The sequence below is a fragment of the Lepisma saccharinum genome, chromosome 8 (assembly GCF_977018435.1).
Source record: "Lepisma saccharinum chromosome 8, izLepSacc3.1, whole genome shotgun sequence".
NCBI classification, from domain to species: Eukaryota; Metazoa; Arthropoda; class Insecta; order Zygentoma; family Lepismatidae; genus Lepisma; species Lepisma saccharinum.
Window position 1 is genome coordinate 67,286,036 of NC_139236.1, and position 27,959 is coordinate 67,313,994.

A 27,959-nucleotide genomic window follows, 5' to 3' on the forward strand; every position below is an offset into this window, starting at 1 on the left:
TGAGTTATGGAGGATATTTTTCGTTCAATGAAACACGCATAGCCCTAACATGGCTTCAAAACCGATTATTTCTTTTTACCAATGCGAAGTGGTGGGTAGGTGGGAAACATAAAAGTTCATACAGTAAAGCTTCGTTAGGGTGTGCTTCAGGTTTCTCGAACGTCACATTTAAAGGGAGGGGGGTGGGAAGAGTGGTAGGGCGGGAAGAGTTCAATGTGCTTCCTTCAACAGAAGGCACACACAGTTAAGTCGATCTCATGTGCTTAGTAATCGGGAGGGGGGAGGGAAATGGGGGGGGGGTGGTGGGACCAACTTCAAGAGTTACAAGATATATTTTACGTACATGTGTAAATGTAGCTCTTCCGAGGTTGGCAAAGAGCCAGAACGGGAAGGGTTCGGTGGGAAGAGGATGGAAGGGAGGGAGATAAGTGCACCTTATCACTCGTGATAAGTAGACTACGGCTTGTCACCAGATTGGCAGGTCTGGTTGAGTATGAGATCGCTTACTCTATGCATCTGGGAGGGGGGGTGGGGTTGGTAGAGCGCGATTTTAATTCGAGATATCTGTAAGTTGCCTCCGACTAAGTTCAGCACATTTGTATGGATGTTCTAAGTCAGTCAAGTTGTATTTAAAGGGTGGGCGTGGAGGGAAGTTTGTGATCAAGGTAATTAATGTAACAAGTGTAGACATGATTGAAATACTTCTCTCATTCTGACAAAGTTTAACCTTGGAAAACATGTATTGCCTTTATCCGTGACGTTATTGCATGAAAGACATTTTCCAAATGTGAATATTTAAAAACAAATCTGTTATCGTTGTGGACTAGTACGATGAAGCTTCGTTAATGTGAACAATTATCGTAAAATTTTGAAGAAAATAAATCTACACATAACACTGTTTCTAGGGAACATCTTCATTTTAACGTAAACTATAATTGTAGGCTTATCTATACTTGTTACTATGGTTAATATTTTATTTCTATTTTTAAATTTTTTGACATTTAAAATATACTAATTCTTGTTATGGTATTCTTAAAATGGTTAAAAAATAACGCAAGAATTGAATTGAACCCAGTGCTGCTTTCTGTCGGGGGGGAAAGTAAGGAGCAGATGTGAACCAAACCGGTCCAGGAGACTAATTCAGAAGTGGGAATAAATATGTGTATTATAAAAATGTAGTTGGCCTTGGAATTCGATTGAAATTCCATTTACGACATTATATCCTGGATAAAGCAGGGGTACCAATTTCGCGTGACCTCCAGTTTCGCCTTATCGACTTGAAGGGTAATTCATAATGGGAGCGCAGAGCTTGTGATGTTGCCTACCTTGCCCTCCCATCGCCCACGACCCCCAGGAGCACACCGACCAGGTTAGGTTAGGTTAGGTTAGGTTGATTGTAAGTTGATAATATTCCCTGGTGGGACATTTTTTGTGTGTAAGGCGAAACAGGATAAGGCGAAATGGGACGTCCCGTTTCGCCTTAGAAAGTTCGTGTCACATAAATCATTTGAAATTGTGTTAAGGGGAGGTGAAAATGCAATAAGGCGAAACGGGCCGTAATCCAATTTCGGAGGGTCGAAGGCTCCCGCTGTTATAATTACCAACCAAACTGTAATAATTTGATGTAATTTATTTGGATATTTTTGAACGAAGGTAGGTGAATTCTTTAGGGGCTTTGCGCTTACGTGAAGAGCTGAGAAAAGGCATCATTTTCCACCACGGACAAATAAATGAATGCATAAAATGTTCTCTTCAAATGTTACTTTGTATTGGGGTATTTGACTTGGTTTTTATACCTCTAAAAGTTAACGAGACCAGAATTTCAAACACGAGACGAGAACGAGACGGACGTCCGTAAACGTGAGGCGAGACTGTCCGAGTCTCACTTGAGTAAATTAGGATAATTTCGCCCACATACAGGGTGCACAATTTAAGTTGAAAATGCAAATTATATCACAAACGAAGCGTTTTCTAAAGAAATGTTTCAAATGAAAGTTGAATGACTTTAAGGGAAAACAGAATGTCATTTATGTTTTAATAGAGGGACATTTTCGAGGTCATTTGAAGGTCACTCAATTTTTTTTAAAAAATTGAAATCTATTTTTAAAAATTTAATATTTTTACTTAAATGAACAACTTTCGTAGAAACTTTATTTTTCTATTTAGCGCTTACTGTCACAAATATTTGACAAGTAAAAAGTGAAAACAGAAATTCATACTTTTTCATAAACATCGAAATTTGTAATTTATTGTTTGTTATAAAATGATCACTTCCGCTAACGACGCATGTAAAATTTAAGTTTAATCATATCGTTATTGTATAGCTTTTATAGAATAGTAACCAAACAATAATCAGTACATTGTAAATGTCAACAAATATAAAAAATATAAACAAAACATAAATCTTAGTAACAAATATTAACAGCCAAAAATGAAGTTTGCGTTAAAATGAAGATGCTGCCCTGATGAAGTGTTGCCTGTAGGTTTGAACAGAATGCACCTACTATAACACACTAAATTAATCACGGAAACCGTATGCTGTCAAGAATGGTACGCAATCCGTACACTTGGTTAACTGGTAATTTTTACATAAGAGAAGAAAGTTGGAAATAACACTTCATGACACTGATTTTCAATTTGGTTACTGCCGTAACTGTGATTTTATTACTGTGATGAAATCACAGATCTGATAGTTGCACATGAGAAGAGGGTTATCCAGTTTTTGAAAAAAACTGCAAGGTATGTGTACTACTTACTCTTCCTTCAACGACTTGAGTTATGGAGGATATTTTTCGTTCAATGAAACACGCATAGCCCTAACATGGCTTCAAAACCGATTATTTCTTTTTACCAATGCGAAGTGGTGGGTAGGTGGGAAACATAAAAGTTCATACAGTAAAGCTTCGTTAGGGTGTGCTTCAGGTTTCTCGAACGTCACATTTAAAGGGAGGGGGGTGGGAAGAGTGGTAGGGCGGGAAGAGTTCAATGTGCTTCCTTCAACAGAAGGCACACACAGTTAAGTCGATCTCATGTGCTTAGTAATCGGGAGGGGGGAGGGAAATGGGGGGGGGGTGGTGGGACCAACTTCAAGAGTTACAAGATATATTTCACGTACATGTGTAAATGTAGCTCTTCCGAGGTTGGCAAAGAGCCAGAACGGGAAGGGTTCGGTGGGAAGAGGATGGAAGGGAGGGAGATAAGTGCACCTTATCACTCGTGATAAGTAGACTACGGCTTGTCACCAGATTGGCAGGTCTGGTTGAGTATGAGATCGCTTACTCTATGCATCTGGGAGGGGGGGTGGGGTTGGTAGGGCGCGATTTTAATTCGAGATATCTGTAAGTTGCCTCCGACTAAGTTCAGCACATTTGTATGGATGTTCTAAGTCAGTCAAGTTGTATTTAAAGGGTGGGCGCGGAGGGAAGTTTGTGATCAAGGTAATTAATGTAACAAGTGTAGACATGAATGCAATACTTTCTCTCCTTCTGACAAAGTTTAACCTTGGAAAACCTCTATTGGCTTTACCCGTGACGTTATTGCATGAAAGACATTTTCCAAATGTGAATATTTAAAAACAAATCTATGTTATCGGCCTCAGTATCAAGCCGAGATGGCAAAGTCTAGATCTAGGACAACACCTGTTGCTAGTCACATAATATGAAACAGTAACGTTTACGAGAAAATGTATTGAATGATCTCTGGTTCGATTCTCTGTGGAGAAACACAGTGGTTCAGATCGGGCTAAAATTTTTGATAAGTTTAAAATTCATTCAGTTTGTCTATATCCACAACAATTTGTCCTATTGGTGAGATTTAGTACTTCGGCCCTTATACAGAGTGTCTCAAATTAATGTACACACTTTTTGAAACAAAATATCTCAGTAACTAAAGCAGATATATCTGCAATTTTTTAGGTAAATAATTCAGAAGGCGCGAAACCTTGGTTATACATACATATATGGTTATATACCGCGTGAGGCACCTAAAAGTACCACCTGAAATAGCGAAGAAACCAGAAACAGTATCGATGTGAGGTTTGCGGGAAACAATAATATCAAATGGGGCTCGTAAATCGGAGGTATGGGGTGGGTCGAAAAATATCGACAAATGGGGCATCTGGAGCAAAGTCATATTTTTTTTAATGGAACGATATACAATAACATGCATAATATAAAAGAGCACACGCAGAGAAACACAACGCCGTTGGTCTCATGCATCTACTGCACATAGGAACGAAGATATGGCCATGTGAAAATATGTAAACAAACTAACAAGTGGACCACTTGACCGTCAGTACCACGGCATGTACAAGTATGAGATGTCGGAAGCCATTGGACAAGATGAAGACAGAACTTGTTAAAGGAAGAAAAATACAGTAGACATCGTCAGCACCATGTATTTGACAGTGTTACAGCATAATGAAAATGGCCATGACAGTATGTCGAAGAACCACTGCGTAAGAAGCGAAAACCTGTCAAAGTGTGTGTTCAAAGTGGTGGCCGTCAGCTGCGATACAGGCAACGAGGCGCCCACGCAAAGATCGTTGCACAGAATGTAGCATCTCGTAGGGAATGTTGTTGGAGTTGTTGGCACATCCCGGTAGACAATGTCCTTCAGCTTTCCCCACAGCAAAAAGTCTAACGGGCAACTCTGGGGAACGAGCCGGCCATTTGACAGGCCCTCCACGTCCAATTCAACGATTTGGAAATGTATTTTCCACACATGCTGTAGCGCGTCTTGCACTGTGAGCTGGGCACCCGTCATGTTGGTACCACATGTCCCTCCTTGTCTGAAGTGGTATGTCCTCCAATAGTACAGGCAGTTCATGTTGTAAAAACTGTATGTATCGGTCAGCATTCAGTGTCCCTTGTATAAAAAAAGGGCCAATGAGATGTTCACCCATATACCACACCACACGTTCACACTCCGTGGGCGTTGGCGTTCCACTTGGCGAAGCCAATGTGGATTTGTCACCGACCAATAGTGCATGTTCCTTAGGTTGACATTTCCATGATTGGTAAAAGTTGCCTCGTCAGTGAAAAGGATACGTGACAAATCGGGTGTGTCGTGTCGTAACAATCATGTGCAAAAGCGAACACAAAACCACAAAATCATCCCCGTGAAGTTCCTGATGGAGAGAGATATGATATGGGTGAAACTTGTGTGTGTGCAGAATGCGCAATACACTTCGCTGACTCATCCCAGCATCCCTGGCAATTTCACGGGAGCTAACGTGCGGATTCACAGCAACAGCGGCGAGAACATTTGTTGCACCTGCCTCACCTGTAGTTGGCTTGTTCCGCACACGTGCTCGTGGTATTACACTTCCGGTGTCTCTTAATTTAATAAATAACTTACCAAACAGACGTCGAGATGGCTGTCGTCTGTCCGGATATCTCTCTGCGTACACACGGTAGGCTTCTGAGGCATTCTTTCGCCATTCCCCATAAATCAGGATCATGTCCGCTTATTCTATGTTTGTGAACACCATAATCTTCGCTCTTACCACTACGACTGCTTGCTATGAACTAACACGATCTCGTGGACCTGCTATCAAAACTTGCTCTGCGTAAAGGCAGTTCTGTCAGGCACCTGAGAAGTCTTACATGCCGTGGTACTGACGGTCAAGTGGGGCACTTGTTAGTTTGTTTACATATTTTCACATGGCCATATCTTCGTTCCTATGTGCAGTAGATGCATGAGACCAACGGCGTTGTGTTTCTCTGCGTGTGCTCTGTTATATTATGCATGTTATTGTATATCGTTCCATTTAAAAAAATATGACTTTGCTCCAGATGCCCCATTTGTCGATATTTTTCGACCCACCCCATACCTCCGATTTACGAGCCCCATTTGATATTATTGTTTCCCGCAAACCTCACATCGCTACTATTTCTGGTTTCTTCGCTATTTCAGGTGGTACTTTTAGGTGCCTCACGCGGTATATATATCCACATACTATACAGACACACACACAGGGTGTCATTTTAATTGCGCCCACAGACCACAGATTCGTATAGAGGACATCAAAACAAACAACCTTTCTCAGTAACATTTTTCTCACTGGTGCGTCGGTTCAAAAAAGACCGTTTTGCCGCCTGGATGCTGGCAATCCAACACAACATGTAATCGTATCTGTGACGTTATTTCCTGCGGCGAAACAGCGCACGGCAGGGTTGCAAGGAACACACAAATTTTGTGAAAATTGACAAATTACCAACCACATGATTAGGTGTAAAACGAAGCGAGAAACGCGTCCACTAGACCGAACATCATAGCCTACCAGCCAAAAGATCAGCAGTCATCTCAGGATAAGGGGGAAGTGAAACAACGATATGAGAAATGGTAAAAACGTATTCAAAATGAAGTGTCAATATCGGATATTGTCTCAGCCTGCATGCTAAATATCAACAATACATTTTATTGGACTTACAGCTTACATGTGGCTGTTTAAGCCCAGCAACATGTCAAATATTTGCAAATCTCGTTGCAAGGTTGATATGTACAAGTTTGTGTCCAGATGCCATGTGGTACTTTTGTGCTGATAACGGAAGTATCCGAGGTTCACGTTGTTACATTACGGCTAAAACACGTACAACCACAGTAACAATCTAATGATGAATCAGTAGCGAATATACTGCCCTGTTCAGAGTTGCAAACTATTATATGTGTATCCGGTGCATAGATAAACACAGTCGTCAAAGAGCTCATACTTATTTCCCTGCTTTTTCAACCATTTTTGTCACTTGCCTCATAAATCCCTTGAATATACATTATATTATGTGTTACTTACCTTTGGAATGTTGAGTTCTTTCATTTCTATTTTGTCATCTGTTCAGTGTGTCACAGACAACTAATATCAGAAGGACGAAGTGGATAGACTAAATTGTAGATGCCAACTTGGTAACTAGATTTGCAAATATTTGACACATAAGCTAAGACAAAATTCGATATGACCACTTCCACTTGAATTCTATTTTCTTTCTACCATTTTTCGTAGGGGAAGAGGGACAAATATGAAATAAAGGTACAAATATGGAATACCATTATATCTCGCCTGGTAAGTTCTGCACTCTAGCAAGAACTACGTGAAATGCTGGGCAGTGTCCCTCACCACCACAGGAAGCAGTTAGTTTGCATCTCGAGGTTGAAACAGGGCGCGTTAGAACGATTGTTGTGGTTCCCGCCCAAAGTGAAAAGTTTGGAGGGAAGTACCTTTTTGCCTTGTGCTTCTTATTAGTACACAGAATGGAAATACATGGTATATAGTTTTGTAGCATATCAATCAGGCTTTATTCTGGTATTTTGAGTATTGTTGAGGTGAGTTTAAATACATTTTTGGCCCTCGTTACTCAAAGGTAACAGTGGCTCAAATATGGAATAGTAGTATTCCATATTTATACACCATTTATGTACAAAAATTATTAACGTGGAAGCAATGAGTTTGTTGTTCTTAAAAGTTTCTCAAACGAATCAAATGGCCCTAAGTGAATCGGATTTGCATCGTACATTGTCAAATGTATTAGAAATTCCAGTACCTCAAACGGTACATATCCAATGTTTTTACAATGCAGATTTCCTTGCATGTAGTCAAGGAGACCACAACAAGAACACAACTGATTCCACCACACATGACGCCACCATAGTAGCTGACGATGGACTTTTATCTGCATCCAAACCCGAAGATGGAGCAGGACCTTCTGCTAGAAGTGAAGTGGCCACTCCATGGGACAACTCACCTGTTCCTGCAATTAAGAAGAGGCAAGGAAGTAGGGGAAGGAAAGCAGGGACATCTCATATCCTGACTTCATCACCATATAAGACTTCCATTGAAATGTCCACTGCTGTTAAGAAAAAAGCCTGTTAAAAACAATGGAAAAAGGGGGAAATCGCCATTACCGAAAGACTGCGAATCATCAGACTCTGACAGCGACGGCGTATTCAGCGTGCGAGATGACTCTTCTGATCTCAGTATGTCAGATGCCAGAACACCAATAGTGATGATGCTGAATGTCTCTTCTGTTCTGGACAATTTTCTGATGATAAGCGTGGAGAAGAATGGGTTAAGTGCGAAATGTGTGATACGTGGGCTCATACTGAATCTGCAGGATATGATAATGGACTTTACATTTGAGATTTTTGTAAGTAGGTAAATAGTGCCCTCATAATCATAGTGATACAGACATGTACAGTTCAGAAACTTTCTCATATTTGTGACTTTACAGTGTTCATTTATTTCATGTTTTCACTACAATTGTGTTTATTGTGTTTATATGTTCATTTTCTGCACAATGTTGCCAGTATTCCATATTTGTACTCCAATTTCTTTTGGAGCAATCATGTACACTTTTAGGAAAATGTTATTTGCAAATACTTACTATAATGTTACGTAGTCTAAACCTTATATTCTATTAAGGAACTAATTAAGGAAGAAGAGGGTAGTTTCTCGCATACATTCTTCAAAAAATGTGCCATTGCATGGTCAAAAACAAAATGGTATTCCATATTTGTCCCCCTTCCTCTATTATTTGTTTACTTCCTGTTAGGTTAAAGAACGTGTTTTCTAGTTTTCTTTTACGGTACATAATTGTAACTATGTCATTTTCCCCAGAATATGAGTGTTCCTGACAACCCTACGTTTCCGTGGTCCGTGGGCGCCATTAAAATAACACCCTGAATATATACACACACACATTTATAAACTAGAAAAATTAATTCCTTTAACGACTCGTTCAAAATGTCAAGAAATTAGAAGATAGGTGAGATATTTTTAATAAGTGTTAGATACTATTGCTGTTTATTAAAAATGATAATTAAATTTTTATACTTTTATTGTGTTATGTTTTTAAAATGGTGTAAATCGATTAATCGTCTCCCGAAACGAAATATTTCCTTATCAGAGTTGTAGCTAGAGAATTCAGTGCCCAGGACGAGAATGATTTTCGCACCCCCTGCACCGAATTTGCACCCCCTCCCTACCTAGATGTAGCTGGCGTACTTAAGACATTGTAGAAATTTTATGTACTTACTGTTTTCCGTTGAGTCCGATGAAAAGAAAACTTAGCATTCAAGAAATGGGGCTAATAAAAGGACAGTCGGTTGTGTGTTATTGTTAACATCTGCAAAATCGATTGCAAATTAAAGATAACTAGGTGGAGGGATAAAAAATGGGCATTGTTTACTATTTTATACAGAAAGAACTATGTGGTGCCAAAGTGAATTTGTGAATATTGGAATCAATATTAAATAATATTAATAACTATTAATTAATTAATAATATTAATTAATAATAATAAAAATCATGACATTTGTTTCAATCCTCTGCGTTCGTCTGTTGCATTAAATAGGTTTAGCAACAGACAAAATGAAATTCTAATAAATGAAGAACCCCGCCCCAACGACATATAAGTCAAGAAGATATATGCCAGTTTAAAACTTAACGCCTACTGATGCGGAGAAACGCTGTTACAGAAAACAAGCATGGACTTCGGGAGGGGGGTCGAACGGGTCGGTTGACCCCCCTGGAAATTGACATTGTTCATTTAAAGATACAAGAAAGCCGAAAGTTTGTTACTCTTATTGTTAAGAACAGAAATATAGTTCATTTAGTTAGTATTCCAAAATAATAATCAAAGTAAAAACGCATTGGATCGAAAACAATGAGTAAAAAATATAGGAACAAGGTTATGGTCTACTATTTCATCCAAAGAACAAATGGTTTCACAGTTTTCAAAATTCTAATAATTACAGTTGTAGGTGAGGGTGATGCCTTGGAGGGAATGGCTGAAGGAGGAAAAGTTCGTGGAAGAAAGAAATATCAGCTTATGGATGATATTAAAATTAACTGGGTCGTATGCTATTACGAAGCGTAAGGCAGATAATAGGGAAAGCTGGAGATTGCAGTGAAAAACCTGCCAATTAGGCAGAAAACAATGAATGAATGAATGTGAGGGCTCACACAACACACTTATAAAAAGAAAACCCTCCTAACATTTAAAGCCTTTTCTTGAACGAGACGTGCAAAGGTTAATATCAAAATTAATTCAGATCTTAAATGCATAAAATTCGAAATAAATGATGGAAAATTGTTGTGCTAGTATTCACTCGTTTGGTGGATAGAGTCTCCACATTTATATAATAATAATTATTATTATTATTTCGAATAAAATTTATTTTTTAGTTTATATTATTTATTATTGTATAATAACATTTATAACCGTGGTAATAATATTTATTACTTATCTACTATTCATTTTTCATCATTTGCCCGACCCACCTGCAAAAATTTCTGGCGACGCCCATGAAAGCAACAGACGCGTTTCCGGCGTCTCAGTAGGCAATAACCTTTAAGATAACCAGCAGACTTCTGGCATAGAAATTCCAGCTTCGGTTCCGGGCATTTCTCTGTAGTGGGCGTAACACCATTTGATTTCAATAGAAGCAGACAAGAGAAGTTCTGTTGCTTTCTGTTACCGCGTTTTTCCGCGTCTCAGTGGGCACATTATTCACATATAAGCGTATTTACATTATCCACAACAGCAATTAGAGAATTTGATTCATATCTACTATTCCAATGCGTTGCTTGGTCGCAATTAACATGTTAACGGGGACAAAAATATTACATACATTTAAAGCTGAATATCTGCCTGTTTAGGTTAGTCACTATGTATAGGACTAACTAACTAACTAACTCCCTAGCCTTCTTAAACCCTAAGGTTCATGGCTGCAGCAACACAGGCCTTCCATCTGTCCCTATCTTGAGCAAGATCTATATACTCTTTTCCATCTCAACGTTGTCCCTCCATCTTCGTCTTGGCCTTCCTATAGGGCTCTTACCATCAGGTTTCCCAGCAAGAATCCTGTGAACTCCTCTTTCCTCTCTCATTTGTGCCACATGGCCTGCCCACCTAAGTCTTCTTGATTTAATTATTCTAATAATATCTGGACATGAATACAAATTATGTAGTTCTAAATTATGTAACCTTCTCCACTCACCTGTCTCCTCATCCCTTTTAGGTCCAAAGATTTTCCTAAGGATCTTATTTTCAAATACTCTCAATTTATGTTCCTCTTTCAATGTAAGGGACCAAGTTTCACACCCATATGATACTACAGGCAAAATTACTGTTTTGTATATTTTAACTTTTAGTTTCTTAGATATTAAACAAGAAGACAAAAGTTTATGAAGAGAGAAGTAGAGTGCATCACACATAAATTTGCCGTTGCGTAGAAACGAATTTTCGTTTCGTCTCCCTCTCTCTCTTAGCATCACGTGTTCTACCCTGCTCGAAAACCTTCGCTATTGTTGCCATATTGTCATTCCATTCCTGGACACACTCGCGCAAACATCATTGAAAACAATTGAATAGCGCTCCAGCTCGCGGTTCCCACCGTTCGGCAGGGACGGTAATGTGGCAATATAGCACGGCGTAGTGGTTGCTTCTTTTATGCAGTGCATGTTCATTGGCTAGCTAGTAACTAGTGTTGCCAACTGTAATAATGAAGCACTATTTCTGTCACGGAAGGGGAAAGGCAGGTAAAGTGGCGGTGAGTTTTGTTGGATTGGAAGCACCATATTTTTATTTTATACTAAGTATTTGACCGGTTTGACGTTGTGTGCGTGTATTGCGTGTGTGTATGTAAAAGTGTGTGTTTGCTAATGAACGTTAAATTCCATAATGCCTCCAGTTCTGTCGAAGTTGTAATCAAAAACCTTGCATAGCCAAGCTCGGGAAATTCTAAGCAACGTTCACGAGTTCATGAAGGAGGAAGCCAGTCATGGTGTTAGCATCCCAATAACTTTAATAAATACTTACTTTTACATATTTAAGGAAAATATACTTAATTTTACATATTTCAACAGGTTTAATTCACAAATTGTTCATATTTCATAATTTTGGAATTATTCAAAATAAATAAATTATGTGGCTCCAACATCATTTCAACTCTGGCTCCGGCACATGTTCTTGTAGAAATTGCATAGAGGAGGCTGTCATTTTTGCTGCTTAATGCGATACATATTGTTTTCTGTGTTAAAATTGCCATGCTTTGATGGGTGACCAAGTTCATAGCAGGGCCGGCGGAAGGGGAGGTCGAAACATGCCATCGCCCAGAGCGGCAAAATTTGAAGAGAAGAAAAAAATAAGCCTATTGAAAACTGTGATCGAGCGAGATATTCTTTTGCGCTGAATAGTATTGAAATAGCATAAGAAGTCTCATTATTTATTTTATATTTTGATGTTTTAGTTAGGAATATATTGATTTTCAATTTCCCGTTGCTGCGTAATGACCGGGGGGGGGGGGGTCGAAATAGAGTGGCATCTGCCGCCACCTCCCAGGGAGGCAAAATGACTAGCGCCGGCCTTGGTTCATAACAAAAGAAAAAGCCGCGCAGCTTATCGTCTAGAGGCAGTATATGTACTTGTTATTGTTGTGGAAACCGGCATCCTTTGTAAATGTACATCAAAGGCAACCGACTGTCGCCGATCTCAGAGAGGAAATAATAATACTGCTTGAGGAGGAATGTTATGGTGCAATTGTAGCGGTTTAACACGTTGGCATGTTATTATCTGCCGTTGCAGTTCCATACCAGTGTATACGGGTTTTGGGAGTGAAAAGTTAGAACGCCACCAGTGCATTAATGCAATGAAAAATAATATATATATATTTTTTATTTTGTTTGAAATAACTCAAATAAGGAATCGTATGAAGAAGTCTTCTTTGCAGCATTTTTGGTAATTTTACTTATGTGTTAGTTCATATTTTGCGAATTTTTAGTCCATATGTATGTAGCTACATACAAAGCCACTTGTTAGTACATATTAATCCTAGTCCTGGTATAATGCATGACGTATAAAACTCAACGTTAGATAGACCTGAATTCTCTAATTTTATTGTTGTACGTAACAGTTGTGCATCGGCACACTGCAGCGATTTTTCTATCTGCTCCATTAGCAACACTTCTTCTTTAGTCGTTTCGCGCATCGCACGGCAGAAATATCTGCGCTGGACTCTAACATGCATTTCCTGAATTAAGCCTACTTTTTATTTCCTCTTTAATATAATTTTCATTTGTTAATATTACTCCTAAGTATTTGAATTTGGAAACTGGTTCAAACGAGTTGTTATCAATAATTAGATTTTGATTATTACCTAACACTTGGTTTCGGCCTGTAAGCATATATTTAGTTTTATCTTTGTTAACTTCCAAACCTATTTCTTTAGCAGTTTTGAAAAATATTTTAGCATTATTCTTAATTATATTTATATCATCCCCTAATAAGTCTACATCATCTGCATATGCTAACAACTGAACCATACCATTTAATTTTAGTCCTTCGTTAGTTTCTTTTACCTTCCTAACAGCATATTCTAAGGCAAAATTAAAGAGCAATGGAGATAATGAATCTCCTTGTTTTAACCCATCATGAATTGTAAATTTGTCAGACACATTAATACCCACACGAATTTTACTTTCTGTTTCACTGGTGCATACTTTTATCATACTAACAAGCTTATTAGGTATTCCAAACTCGACTAATATATTATATAATTTATCTCTTTTGACCGAATCATATGCTTTTTGAAATCGATGAATAGCTGATGGACATTTTGATTATATTCCCACTTTTTTTCAAGTGTCTGTCTAATGTGAAAAATTTGATCTGTAGTTGATCTGTTACGTTTAAATCCACATTGATAATCACCTATAATTTCATTAGCATATGGGGTTAGTCTTGTTAAAAGAATGTTAGATAATATTTTATATGTTGTTGAGAGTAGAGAAATTCCACGGTAATTATTGCAGTTCATATTTTCACCTTTTTTAAACACAGGAACAATTATGGATTCTTTCCACTGTTGAGGTATTTCTTCTTTATTCCATATTAAACAAATTAATTTATGAATTTGACATATTAACGAATTTCCACCATATTTAATTAACTCGGCTGGTATTAAATCAATGCCAGGTGCTTTGTTATTCTTTAGCCTCTTAATAGCATCTTTAACTTCAGTCAAGTTAGGTTCTGGAACTAAAGGTTCTGCTGTGTGCACTTCATTTACTTCTGATTTACCTCCTACATATACATTTAAAAGGTCATTAAAGTAGTTCTTCCATCTATTTAGAATATCGCTTGGGTCAGCTAGAAAATCACCGTCTTTATCTTTTATCAAGTTTACTTTAGGTTGCCACCCCTTTCTAAATTCATTTACACCTTTATATAAATCTCTGATATTTTTGTTTCTGTTTGTTTCAATTTCGTTAATTTTGCTTTTCAAGTCATCTCTTTTTTTACTTCTAAACATGCGGTTAACTTCTCGCTTTATTCTATTATAATTGCTTAGATTTGTATCATAAGAGTTATTTAACCACCTAAGTCTAGCCTGATTCCTTATTTCTATTAGATTATGACATTCATTATCAAACCATGGCTTACTTTTTCTTGGTTTATGGCATCCTATACTTTCTTTAGCTGCTGATTCTATTGCATTACGTATGTGCTCCCAATTCTTATTTACGTCTCTTTCATTTATATTTTCATCATCATTTAAATCCTGCAAAACATCAAATCTATTTGACAGTTTAATTCGGTAATCTTTCTTAATTCTTTCATCAACAAATTTTCCTGTATTAAATTTTAGAACTTTCAGATTTTGTTGCTTATGATTTATCACTGCGAGTCTCCCTCTTAATTTAGCAATTACTAAATAATGGTCACTGGCACAGTCAGCACCTCAATGTGTACGAACGTCAATTATACTAGTATGCCTTCTCTTATCAATGAGAATATGATCTATCTGATTATGAGTTTTACCATCTGGAGAAGACCAGGTATATTTATGGATATCTTTATGTTTAAAAGTGGTACTTTTCACAATTAAATTCTTTGAGGTTGCAAAAGTAATCAATCTTATACCATTATCATTACTTAATTCATGAAGACTTTCTTTACCAATCGTGGGTATAAATGTCTCTTCTTTGCCAATCTGTGCATTACAGTCACCTAACAGAATTTTCATAAACCATTAATAAATTCTACTGTTTTAAGGGCCGTGACAATTCTATTATTTATGAAAAAGCCTGTTCCAAAATTATGATTTTCAGTACCACCATAGAAAAAAGTATAATTTTTAGTTTTACAATTCCCTTCTCCTGGCAACCTAACTTCCTGGACAGCTACTGCATCTAATTTATACTTAACTATCTCATTAACTGTACACTGAAATGCCCCAGGCCGGTAAAGGCTCAGAATATTCCAGGTGCCTAATTTAATATCCTTATTCCTAACGTAGATCTTATCCTTAGTCCGGGGACCTCCCAAAGTAGTCCCCACCCGGAGATCCGAATGGGGGACTATTTTACCTCCGGAATATTTTACCTTGGGATGTATAGGAAGTTTTAAAAAATGATAGATCAAATAATCCCCTATGCCTTGGCCAGGGTTCAAACTCTCATCCTTCGACAGCGAGGTCGTGAGGTTCTACAAGTTGCTGGAAAACTGTAAGACTACACAAAATAATAATATCTTGAGATATAAACATGGAGTTCGTGGACTGCAGAGACGCATTTTCACACCTAAGAAAAAAGTATCCACCGAAGTGGAATCGTAAATACGCCACTGTCCCAATTAATATTGGCAGGAACAGAGAACAATAATGTTTTATTTGAATGTACATTGTTGCCTACAAAATGGTTGTCGATAATCGTAACTTTGGAAACAAGAATAAAATTTGTTGTCTGGCAGTGCTTGTTTTGAGTTCGCGCGTAAGAAGTTAATGTTAAAAATGCCTGAGAAACCAGTACACATTAAACTGAAGCTTAAAAGTACAGAAGGGAAGGAGACCAATTGTGACGACACCTGCTGTCACAGGACTGAGTTTGGACGAGAACGTCGCATTGCTGGGCAAAAACATACTACGTGTCTGGTTCTTAAAACTGAAACGAGATGTACTTGGTGGAGACTGCGAAGCAGGAGTCAACGGTGAAGGGGCCAACGATTTGAATGAAAAGGCGAAAGATCTTGAAAGAAAGAATGACAAGCAACTGGTCAAAACTGACCACACACAATGCAAGGACAGACTAGCCTGCCTGAAGAGTGAACTGGCTTGTACAGTCTTGCTATCCCAACAGGCATTGAAAACGTCCGGCGATGATGTTGGTAGCACGGAAGTAAATATGAACTTAGATCTATCGAGAGGGAATCAAGATCTTCTGGCTGCTCCAAAAGCAGAGAAGAAAAACAACGATGCGACTGGTGTGGAAATAGAGCTGGTACGTCACAAGATCAATATGAAGATTCCGGATGGTGGTAGTTGGCTCAGCTTAAATAAGATTCTAGAAGAGAAGAAGAAGAGGAAATCTAATTAAAATTCAATGTAAAAAATAAAAGCTTAGTACCAAATATATGTTCATTAACACCAATAATTTTTTCGACTTTCTTTTTGCACGACTGAAACGCATTTTTGAACGTAAATGAAGCAGCTCTAGAAACTGCGACATCTAGGATAAGTATTGGTAAATTCCAGCACAAGGTAGCAATATCTCTTGACATGGGTAGTATTAGTCAGGGCGAAAGTTTCAAAATAACAGAACATACCCTTGCTCATCAAGTGTCTAATCAAGTACTACAAAAATACGGAATATTAGGCTGAAATTTGAAACTTACAGTAACAAGAATTGATAAAATGATGTTGGTAAATTATTAGGAGGGGAGAACGTGTACGCAGAAGCACAAGTAGAAGAAGCGCATAATAGTAATAAAACTATTTTCCAATTTCTTTGCCCAATCCAAAAATAAATATCCGATACTACATTTGTCTCCGCCTCTATATCGACCATACGGGTTATGAGAGTGAGTCTATTATTATTATTATTATTAATTATTATTATTATTATTATTATTATTATAGTATAATACATAGGCATATTGTCTATCATCATATTCATTCGTTGATTTCCGCAACGTAGAGTTCAAGGGCAAAACAAAAATCAAGACAGAGAACAGTCTAACAGTCCAGCAGAATGTCAATCCCAAAAAAGAAACACAGAATCAAGAAAAAGAGTGGCCCTGGTGTACACAAATGGTTAGCGCTAACCTTTGGTGTGAATGTTTCCAGGTTTGATTCCCGGTTCGAGCCCTTAAAATTTCGGCGTCGACAGCTTCGTGTGAAAAACAAGCACCGATCTCGAAAGCCAGAAAACAGCGGCGACGGGACTTGATGCGTGTCACCAATCGAAAAAGGCGCTCTGGCAGGCCATGGCCCGTTGAGGGTTGTTTCACCATGGGGTTTAGTTTTAGAAGAAAAAGAGACAGCCTCCCCGATGCCGCAGTGGTAGCGTCGTCGCCTCGTAATCAAGAGGCCTAGAGTTCGATACCCGGTGGAGGCACATAGTGGTTCGGATCCCACATTAAACTGTAGGTTCAGTCCCGATTAGCCTTTCTGAGCATAAAGTGGAATTCAAACACCAACTCAATAGAAGAAAAAGAACGAAAACAGCTATGGACAATTTGGTTACTGTTATATTTGCGCCTGATTGTACATACGCGGACACTTCTGGATTGTAACGATGCCACTGAAAGTAAATGAATTCCTTACAACTTAAAAGTGACCGTGACAATACCACTATGTACATTGTATACGTTAGGTGTATAATTTTGCAAAAAAAAAAAGAAGTATTGTTAAAATTGTGTTCGTTTACTTTATTACTTGAATCTCTTGACGATTATAATGGACATAATGTCTCATACTAAGTTTCACAGTTATTACATGCTGGGGGAGGGTGTACCTCGCGACGATACCCTTATCGCAGACTGTCACTACCCCAAACACAAACACACTTTCTACATGCTTGGTAGACTATGACATTAGCTTACCAGGGGTCTCAGATTCGAATCCCAGCCTGATCATGTATGTGCTTTGGGAGTGTCGCTTCATCAATTTCATCAATTCATCACTCTTCCTCGTCGTTTCGATTAGCCAAAAGTGGAAGAAAAGCAACGTGAAACAAACAATTCAATTCAGGACTTATGAATCAATTTTTGCCTTGCGGCAGTTTTATTAAATATCTGCTAATTATAATGATACAAAACTACACAAAAATAGTAACTGTAGTTTCTACTACATCTTCACGTATCATATGAGTCAGAAGTTAATACCAGCTACTATTTATTAAAGAAATATTTTGTTAGGCATTGAAATTTCTTATATTTTACCCCCAAAAGCATGGGTAAAACTGGTTACTAACGGGGTCAGAGGGATCAGTGTAATATTATTACAACCAGAAATTACTACAAAATATAATAAAGAGAGGGAAAGTGAGTGCATGGAGAAGAAAACGATGCTACAGCAACATTGTGCTCTGTCTCGGGAGTCTGTGGATCAAGGCAGCACAATACCGTAGAGAAAGGGGAGAAAGCGAGTGGGCCGAGTAAAGCAGTGCGCACCATTTTGAAGAAATACTGTAACGATTTCTCCTACAGTGCTATGATACACTGTAGTAACGTCCGTATTAAATCTACAAACAGAATCTTTCAGTTTTTTTATTCTACTGGCGTATAACTTTTTAATAACGCGTTTCCGGACAAGGGTTCCTGATCTCATATTGGTACATGAGCCAGTCTCTATCCACCCTGCAAGTTTCATTCAACGTCACGGAAACACCCTGTATGTGCCTTGTATTTATTAAGAATTCCCCAATGTACAAGATTCCTAATCCTTCTTTCCGATAGGTTTAAACAATATTTCCACTGATTCGCCCTGCTTATATTTTGTATAGAAAAAAGATGAAGGGAAGTTGAAAGTTTACGAAAGCCAGGTTATCTCTCAAGACTTCCTCTTCATCCCGTTCCTCCCTGCCCGTGATCTTTCATTCTCTTGCGCCAACTTTCCTAATTACACTCCGGGCCCTGAGCGGACGCAGATAGCCCACATGGCGGTTCCCACAACGCCGTCATTCAAGATTCTTCCTTGTCCCGTATGAACGATTAGTTACCAAGACTCATCAATTCTCCTTCACGTCAATTACCCTTTCCTGATGGATAAAAGCTTCAATGTCTTTGCGCCCTCTATCCGAGTGAACTGGGGGTCCTTTGTGACCTCCGCCGGCTGAAAAGGGAACATTAAAGAGTTTCTATTTGCCCTTGTGAAGAGTAAGCAACTCCCCGCATCCGTAGGTGATACGCTTCAAAATGTGCTGGTCCCAGTGTAACGTGCTACGAGGCTAGAGGCCTCAGGTTCGAACTCTGGGTAAAGCATTGATGTATCTTTGTATTTGTCAAATTTCATCACTTCATCTTGATTGTAGCGATTGGCCCAAGAGGTAAAAAAGCGACATATAAGAACCGAAAGATGTTCAAAGACTATACACGAATTACTGCGAGAGGTTGACATAAAATGTATACTCTATTCCGGGATCTCTGGAGTATAACGGCAGAGAAGCAGAACACGCTCCATCAAGTCTCTCTTAGCTGCAGTGTCTTTTCCCCATCCACAAACTCTCGTTCTCTCGCACGTGTTCATTGGTCGAGCCCTATCGAATCACTACTTGCGCAGAGACTTGCTTCCGTTCGCACGCTCCAGAGATTCCCTGGACAGAGTATACAATTCTAGAAATACTACTATGCTATTTAAGCATCCCCCTCACTTCGAGCACTGGATAAATTGATTAACTATAATGTTTAGTTGGTTATGTCTGTTTTATATATTTAGTTCTATGTGCGAGCTATTGCACACATTTCTCTCAATAATTAACGTAGTGATGACATCATGAATTGTAATATTATATAATAAATACTTAATAAAGTATTTATTTATTTACTTATTTATTTATTTACTTATGTAACTGGATTAAATATTTACGACTACATTTTAATGCTTATTCCAGAAACGACTTATGTTGTTCACATCATGGTGAGACACAGTAAGTTTCATTTTAGTGCCCGATATTTGCCTTTTCTCAACCAACTTACCGTCTACGAGAATTTGCGTAAGCATTTGGGAATCTGAGATGTCCGTCCTCGATGATGCAAGGATTTCTTTTACGAGGGGGAGAGGGAGGGGCTTATTGTGATGCATTACAGTAGTTAATTTCCGAGATACCACGCTACACATGAAGATATGAAGCTGGATTTGTTGTCTGTCTTCTGTTTGAATGAAAATCAAGCACAGTTCTCGGAGAGGAGTATCCACGAAACGAAAAGTGAAATTTCAACCGTTGGTAGCCAGTAGCTGTCGAAATTGTACTGCGTTTTGCTCGTCATAAAAGGAGAGGCTAATTTCCGCTAAAAAAACAACATTTCGGTCAGTTTCGTTTTTCGTTTTCTTCCCATTCAGCGTCGCAGTGGGGGTCTCGCAGTTTGTAGTCTGTGGTGTTATCAGCTTGTTTATCGGCGACAATACCCGTGCGTGTGTTAAACTTTATGGCAAGTTGTAAAGAATCCAAAAAGCTCCGAGCTACAGAACCTAAACAAGGCTTGGATAAGATTTTATAGTATGTGATCATAAAATGCGTGTGCTCTTTCTATATTAAGCAGAAAGGTATATTTGTGCAATGATGTGCAGTATCTTAAAAGCTTTCCGTAGATTTTCGGCGAGCTTCATTGACATTGCTTTGGCGCAAACATCTTTGGTAGTATGTACAGTCTTAGAAACAAATACCTGGGCCACGGGACGTAGAATTTCGTAACGTCTTAAAACCTGTTGTTTATGCAACCCAAACAACAAAATATTCGCTTAAGTTTGCCTGGTGATTCTGAGTTCTCGGGAAGGATTGAGCTTTGATAGCATGAGTCACATGACTCGTGCCCCAGCCACAACAAACAGCTGGGTGCTACGATGCCTCCAGAAGAAAATTTCAGGAACTGGTTTCTTGACAAGAGCTACTCGTAAGGAAATACTATTCTTTCAAGTGATATTAGAGTCATTGTCAAGAAGGTTCACTGAAATGATGGTTCTCATCACAGACCACATGCCACATGTTAATTGTTTAAGTCCAGTTCATGCACTGGATCTACAGATTAAAATGGGATCCGAACCAAATGCCTCTCTATTTGGTATTGAATTCGGAAGCCTTTCATTACATGGCGAAGACGTTACCACTACGACATCAGAGAGGCAATGGAACCCCTTGAGAAAGAGATAAGCGAAAATTGCTACGTGACAAACCATATTTGACCGTAAATTTTAAAAATAAGACAATATTTTGTACTGACAGTTTCGAACCGTGGGAGAGGCATATATTTTTTTGTACCATCGTCCATTTCACGAGTTTATAATTCTTCCTCACCGACACGAGTAACGCGAGTGGTAGAAGAAAAGCGAAGTAAAATAACTGAAACAGAAATAAAAGGAAAAAGGGAAATAAATTTTATTCATAATATTCTGCAGTCACTTGAGTTGTATTCACGGGATGCTATCTTTAAAGAAAGCCGTGGTCTCTTCCTTTCCTTTTTCGCTTTCTTTGTGCTCTTGCTTCCCCCGTCACGATTGGTCTAAAACTAATTAATGCAACGTTATTTAAACAATCCAAACAACGAAACAATGCACAATCAACTGCACAAAACAACATTCCAAATGTTTTCGAATCGGAAAACAATTGAGATGCTGTAAAATGACTTAAGATGCAGTAATAAAGTGGGAATTCGGTACCGTATAGAATTAAATCGGTAGAGATGTTCGATTTGATTGGATGTTTTTTATTTAGATTTGCTATTCTTTCACTTTTGGCAAATAGCGACGATGAAGATGAGTGATGCTATGATGAAATTGATGAAGGGACACTTACCAAGGACACCCACGCCCAAGTCGAGATTCTAACCAGGGACCCATCGCATCGTAGCGCGCTGTGCTAACCACTCCTCCATGGAGTGGACATTATACCATATTTTGTGTGCTCAATTGGGATCAATCAATGGAATGAATAGGCATATTATATGATTAATAAATTCATATCATAATACCACGTCATATTATTCGGTACGAAGTAACATCAGAGACATTCAATCTCGCATTTTTGCCTTTCAACTAATTCTTTGAATTCAGGTTAATCACAACAATAAGATAAATTATGAAGCAAATGATAGTGAATGTGGGATATTATTACGAATTACCTGACAGAAACAACATTAAGCAGGCTCGGTGGTCAAGCTCATTAAGTGATTGACATTCGATATCGTCGCCAAAGTTCCCGGGTTTGAGTACCGTCCTTGTCGGGGGTGTTTGACTATTTCGTCATCAATTTCATGTAATGGTCACTCGCCCTTATCGTCGCGATCATCGAACAGGGAATAAAAATTATAAAAATAAATACGATGGTTGTTGAGTTGGTGTTTTTTAAGTCCACTTTATGCACAGTAAGGCTAATCGGGACTGGACCTACAGTTTCAAGTGGGATCCGAACCACTTGTGCCTCCACCAGGTATCGAACGCGGGACCCCTTGATTACAAGGCGACGACGCTACCACTGCGCCATCGGGGAGGCCCTAATAAATACGATGGAAGAGTACTTATTTCATCTCTCACGAAATCTCCCACAAAACCGGAATATATAAAATACATATATATTCATTCACATACATTTTCGATTTCTATATTTAACTAATCGAGACCGAGAACGGGAGAGCAATTTTCAATTCGACAAACCGAGAGACGGAGAAACTGTCAAGTCTCGTTTCTTCTTGGCACCTCCGTAATCGAGTTGTTCTGTTTGTCATTGGCTTTGTATTGGCAATTATTGTCATTATTCTTCCCCTGCAGGTAAACCATAACGATGATTTATGATGAAATGAAGCAGATAAAAGGGCAAGAACAAGAAAGTCATGCCTGTTCGGGACTCCAACCCAGAACCTTATGTAACGAGATTTGAAATTCTGGAGAAGGCGTCCGTGTTTCGCTTGGTTTTCTCTTTCCTCTACTTCTCTTATATTATCATACATGTATAATAAAAATGGATCTGATACGATATGTTGCGATTCATAATTGTGCTGGTTAGATGCTACAGATGTGAACTCCAACCTGCAATATATTATTCCCTTTTGTTTCGTATCTGGTTGAACATGAAATTTTCTTACACTGTGACAATTTCTTTCTTAGTTTTGGTTTGGTGCACAGATATGCTAATCTGGACTCGACCTTCAGTTTAAAGTGGGATACTAACCACTACGTGCATCCACCGTGTATCAAACCCGGGATCCACTGATTACAAGGCGACGACGTTATCACTACGCCATCGAGGAGGCCCCATGATAAAATGTTATTCACTCGATCTCTACCATAATTTATTTCAGCATTTACATTTTCGTTTTCTTCTTCTTTTTTCCTTTTGTTAACTACTCTTATACGATTCTTTTTGCGTCTTCGAATTTCTTCTTGTTTCAGGAAAAAATAAAACATGCAGGCTGTATAAAAATCCCCCGTTCAAATAGAAAAAACGTTCACTCTCGAGAACTAATTTACATGTTTATCACTAACGTAACCATTAGGAAGGAAACTATTGAAATGTTAACTGATATAACTGCAGATGAAACAATACTTACAATACTAACGAAATATCTATTCTTGTGTAGCCTCACAGACAACAAGTATATGGTGAGTCATTCACTCTTGCTGACTACGGGCGAAGGTCACTGAACTAAAGGGTGGTGGCAAGCAAGCAGGCTTCTGCTCTACCAAAGACGAGGTCACGTGTTCCAGTTATCAATGGCGTACGAAATAAGGAGGAACACAGCTATCTGACGTATGTTTTGGTCCCGTCATTGCACGTAGAACACTTTATCGTCGTGGCCTTGAAGTTCCCTCAGGGCACTCCTACGTAAAGGCTTCTCAGCTAGAAGGATATCTTCCCCATTGACTGGAGGAAAAGTGGGTGCGTATAGTGGTCCTTCAACTTTCTTATTCTTTTTCATTTCAGAACCCGTGCTGTATCGTCGACTTAATTCAATCTATCCGATGTAGGTTTTAGGTTCTGTTTCTGTTCGGTTATTTCACGTTGTCTTCCTGCTTATGTTATTCGCGACGAAGGTTCTGGATTCGATAATCTGGACAATAACGGGATTGTGTTGGTTGGTTGATTGGTGTGTTAAGTCCACTTTATGTCCTGTTAGGCTAATCGTGAATGGACCTATAGTTTAAAGGGGGATCCGAACCACTATGTTCCTCCACCGAGTATCGAACCCGGGATCCCTTAATTACAAGGCGCCCACGATCCCACTACGCCATCGGGGATTGTGTTCGAAACGAATGAATCAAATTTGAGTGATATGATATGCAACCATTGGAAGACTATTGAAAGAAAAGCTATGGGAACCTGCCAGTTTTTCTACTGCAGACAGGAAACCATAAACATGGAAGAGAAGCTTATATTCTATGAAACCTGACGCTATGTGCTCGAATACTGGCTAAATATAATCCATAGAGGCATAGCAACGTTAAACAACCTCTTATATGATACATATAGGTTTAAAAAGGTCGAAATACAAAGATTGTGTGCGCCTCACTGATGGCGTAGTGGTAAGGCCTTGTAATCAAGGGGTCTGGGGTACGATACCAGGTGATCGCACATAGTGGTTCGGATCCCACTTTAAACTGTATGCACTTCAGATTAGTCTATCTGTGCCGGTGACTCAGTCGGTAACGCGTCTGACTACCATGCTATAGGCCCCGGGTTCGATTCCCGGCCGGTTCAAGCCCGGGAACTTTTCTAACGTTGGAAGCGGCCCCAGCGCCCACCCAGCGTCGAATGACATGGGTACCTGGGGGAAACCCTGGGGGTAAAGGCGGTCAGGGGCGTGATGCTGATCACATCACTCCCACTCACGAACGAATCAAGAAAGTGTGGGGCGTTACCCCCACACCCCCTATACGCCTTCATGGCGTAGCGCCAAGCACAGGTGAGAACTTTACCTTTTTTTTTTTTTTTGCATAAAGTGGATTTACAACAAAATTTAAACTTGCGATAAAGATTATGATAAGGTATTAAAGAATTGGGTCTAACACATTTTTTTATTGTTTACCAATGACATTGTTAACTAATATTCTTAATTTCAGTTTCAAGATGAAATCGGCTACGAAATAAAAGGAGTGGGTTCATATTTCTGTTACGAAATTCCACTTTTGTAGTAGACCTGTGCCACACTAAGTTGTGACAATAAACAAATCTGAGACACTTTCAAAGTATTAAATTGCTATCTACGTATTTGGGAAAAATCTTTCAATATAATACTTTTTTTGGACGCGTCAAATCATAGTATTTAATTCCTGTTTTAGCAGCTTTAAGAAACCTGATTTTAGGGGGGGTTACAAATGCCCTTTCTGCTCCCGTCAAGTTACGCCTATGACAAACAGGAATTCAAAGTAAAAGACTGTCCCGACTAAATCGGGAGACACGTCTGATAGATTTACAATTGGGAAAATCATAATTAAGCGTGTAGTTGAAAACAACCTATTTTCATATATTGCATGCAGCTCTACTTTTTCTGCAATGTGGATCAAGAACTGGGGACGTGGAGAAGCACAACACTCCACGTAACCAATAGTCACGTGACCCTCTTTGCTTTCCTGTCATGTTGACCTTCGCGTGGAACAAATTTCTCGGGGTTAAGACAGGCAAAATCACCCGATCATCGAAGGGTGCAATATGTGTTGCCTACCCTCCTGCATTACTTGCTCCTATTAAAGCCTTATGGGGAAGAACTTTTTCCATGACTGTACGTAGGTAGTGTAACTACTGTGTGTGTGTGTGTGCCGAATCATGGCTTAATCAGCATCTTTGTTGCAAACAGCTAAGAGTCACCAAAATATGAAATGAGAAAAAGACCAATCGCTGAAAAGTTATAACGCATCAACATTTATACATAGCTGTTAGTTGTGTCAATTGCAGTGACCCCATGGCTTGATTGCTCAATTCATCATTTCCCGTGAATGTCGACGAAGCACGTTCGAGTCTTGTTTGGAAGAACAATAGTTTAGTAACTTTTCAAACGTTACAATTAATTACAGTCCGTGTTCCATACTTTCTGACGTACCAATGGTGTAACTCTGAATATTTCTACATATTTCTATGAGAACATCTTCAAATACAGTGGACCCAAATTGTATGTATACTTGCGAGTATGGATTTTCTGTGACTAGTTTTCTTTATAAGTCTGGTGAAATGCATTTGAATGTGTTCTACTAAACATCAGTAAGTAACCAAGGAGATAAACCTTCATCTTGGCATTTTTTAGAGGTTAGACTAAACGAATATATGGCGAGTGACGTTCCTTCTGTCGTACACGTCCAAAAAATTGAACTAAAATTTCAATAGACTGTATAGATTGTCCAGCGAAAAGAATAGACTGTTGCTTCAAATGGGCTTTTACTTTCCCTACATCCTCCCTCTTTTTAAATATTGTTTTCACTACTGAGCGCAAAGGTGAACACACTTGCTTTTCTTTCGAATGCAAAACGCTATTCTGGAACTGGTTAAGCATTCAGACCAGCAAAAGTTCCTTCCAGCAGCGCGTGTTTTTAATTTTGTTTTTGCAGGGGCACGTGAACGGAGGGGAACGGCGAGCCCAGCGTTGTCGACTGCTTTCCACCCCACCCCCTCAGCCAGTACTGCGGTAGACAAAATTTCTCGGAAGGAGAGGGTGACTGACCGTTGGTTTCGACGAGGAATGACTGTGGCGGATCTGTGCGTTGTGTTGTGTTGTGATGTAAAAAAACCGTTGGTTTTAATACTGAAATATGAGCGAAAGTAGTGTAAAGAAGAGAAGGCGTGGTGAGGTTCTCAAAAGTAAAGAAAGGCAAATAGTAATGAATATTTTTGTTTATTTAAAACAGAAAAATCCGGATCGCAGTGTAAGTTGGTTAGCCAGCGAGACGGCGAAAGCAACTGGAGTTTCTCGGGCTACTGTGTATAAAATTCGGGGCGAGGTTTCTCAAGGTCCTCTTGAAACACCAGGTAAGAAACGACCCAGGAAAAGATCGCCAATTACAAGTAGAAATGTAAAATATAATGATTTTGTCAGAAGTGCTGTGCGACGTAAAGTTCACGAATTCTTTTTTAAAAACAAACCCCCAACACTTAATTCTGTTCTTGTTGCTGTTAATTCTGACTCCACATTACCGAATTTTAAAAGATGAACGTTTCATGTCTTTCTCAAAGAACTTGGCTTTTCGTATGAGAAAAGGGGCAACAAATCCATGTTAATGGAAAGAGAAGATTTAATTTCTCTTCGCCATAAATATTTAAGAGAGATTAGGAAGTTTGGGCGTGAAAATAGAAATATTGTTTACACTGATGAATCCTGGGTAAACACCGGAACCTCAGTCAATTATGAATGGAAAGACAAGACAATTACAACTGCAAAACAAGCGTTTCTGGCAGGTCTTTCCATTGGTTTAAAAAATCCAACATCTCGCGGAGCGCGATACGCTTTAGTGCATGCGGGTAACGAACGCGGTTTTCTGCAAAACGCTCAACTTGTGTTTCAGTGCAAAAAGAATACAGCAGATGCCCATGATGAAATGGATGGAGAAACGTACGAGATGTATTTTCGGGAACAGTTGCTCGCCAATCTCTCTCCGGGATCTGTTATTGTTGTTGACAATGCCTCTTATCATAGCCGTAAGCAAGAGCCAATGCCGACAACCTCGTGGAAGAAGAATGATTTAAGAGAATGGTTGAAATCTCATGGCATTCGTTATGATGACGACATGTTACGGAGAGATCTTCTGGAACTTACAAATATTCATAAAATTAAGTACGATAAGTATAAGATCGATGAGATGGCAAAACACATGGGGCATACGGTGCTTCGTTTGCCCCATATCATTGCGAACTGAACCCGATTGAACTTGTGTGGTCACAGGTTAAGCATTATGTGCGGTGTAACAACACTACATTCAAAACTAAAGACATTGAAAATTTAATCACTGAATCATTTAAGACAGTAACAGTTGAAAACTGGCAAAATTAC